General features: G+C 56.7%; 2 non-coding genes across 2 annotated transcripts; one reads left to right on the forward strand and one right to left on the reverse strand.

Annotated features, from left to right (window-relative positions):
• Positions 1–1,181: 1,181 nt before the first annotated feature.
• On the reverse strand, positions 1,182–1,254 carry TRNAR-ACG. Its single transcript has one exon. It is a non-coding gene; the product is annotated as a tRNA-Arg (tRNA).
• A 136-nt stretch (positions 1,255–1,390) lies between these two features.
• On the forward strand, positions 1,391–1,481 carry TRNAY-GUA. The gene is given in 2 exon segments: positions 1,391–1,427; positions 1,446–1,481. It is a non-coding gene; the product is annotated as a tRNA-Tyr (tRNA).
• Positions 1,482–1,558: the final 77 nt, after the last annotated feature.

Here is a 1,558-nt window from a genome sequence, read left to right on the forward strand (position 1 = left end):
ACTCCCCCCCGCCGTCCGCGGCCTGCTTTTTTTTGCCCCTAGGGGCCAGTGGCCCAATGGATAACGCGTCTGACTACGGATCAGAAGATTGTAGGTTCGACTCCTGCCTGGCTCGCTGGCGTTTTGGTGCGCTGGTTCGCCCCGCCACGCCGCCTTTTCGCCCGCCCGCGGCCCAGGATAAACCGCAACCGGGCCCGGTCTCTCCCCCACCCCGGTGGGCACCAAAACCCCGTCGCACTCACACAGAAACTCAGAGAGCACAGTGCCCTTCCATACCCCCCCTTTTTTTTTTTTCCTTTTGAATAGACACCTCCCAAGCCATACATTCTCCAGAAAGCCTTTCGGAGATGACTCCCGATGGCTGTTCCATGCATGTGAGCAGCGAGCGGAAAAGACAAGGCCTTTGCAGGACACAGCTGGGGTGCCCCTTTCCTTCTGCTGCCCCTCGCCTGCCCGCGCACCCTTCTGTCGCCATGGTTGTAGCGAAAAACAGGGCGGCAAAACCCCAGTGTCAGCAGCACTAATGAGCTGCCTCGCTCGTTTTTTCATAGCAACGTCAACCGCTTCTTACAGTGAACTGAATCCATGGATCGCTGCTACTCTGAGGCAGTGGAGCGCCCCTAAATCTGCTCACCGGGGGGGCCTCCCTCGCCTCTCCTGGTTGCCAGCTCTTCCTTACACACCGCGCAGCCTTTATATACGTCGGAAATGGGTTCTTGCAAAATCACGCGCTTCTCATTCAACTGCGCAACAAGGGTGCAGTCCCACTTCCCAAGACTAATGGATAATCACTATGAAATTAATAGCCTTCATCACAGCAGTGCTGCTTGCTGCCGTCGCAGACCTCGTGGTTATTTCCTGGGATGTTGTTCCTAAGACTAACCGTACTCTGTCAGGCCAACAAGCATGGGCCTAGGATTTTTTCCACCCCCATATAATTGATTGCGCGTTAATTGGGGTAATTTGTTGGTACACTCACCACATTTGACCAGATGCATATTTGGAACGTTTGAAGAGTCGAAGCCTAAGCGGTGTTTTAATGTTTCTGCCGCTGTTCGCTTTGCTTTGGGAGACAAAAGAATCCCTATCACTGTATAAACGGCGCGCTCAGCTGAAAAACAACCGCGCCGGGGTTGTAACCGGCAACGCTTACAGCGGCGGAACCTCAAAAAACAGATGCCCGAGCCAGGCAGGAGTCGAACCTACAATCTTCTGATCCGTAGTCAGGCGCGTTATCCATTGCGCCACTGGCCCCGCACGCGCCAGGCGCCTCCCCTCGCTCCCCTGAACACCCCGACCCCCGCCCCGCCCCGCGTCGCGCGGCCCGCGCATGCGCCCACGCGGCCCGCGCCGGATTCTTAGTGCGTGGCGGCGCCGCCGCGAGCAGCTCCCTTCGATAGCTCAGCTGGTAGAGCGGAGGACTGTAGAGGCGCGGCCCCGCGGGAATCCTTAGGTCGCTGGTTCGATTCCGGCTCGAAGGAGATGCTCAATTTTTTTTTTTTCCTGCCCCACGCGAAATGCTTTTAAGCGGCTTTTATTTAACCGGTTGTTCTCTAAG

The sequence above is a fragment of the Egretta garzetta genome, unplaced genomic scaffold, assembly GCF_000687185.1.
Source record: "Egretta garzetta isolate BGI_Z169 unplaced genomic scaffold, ASM68718v1 scaffold132, whole genome shotgun sequence".
Lineage (NCBI taxonomy): Eukaryota > Metazoa > Chordata > Aves > Pelecaniformes > Ardeidae > Egretta > Egretta garzetta.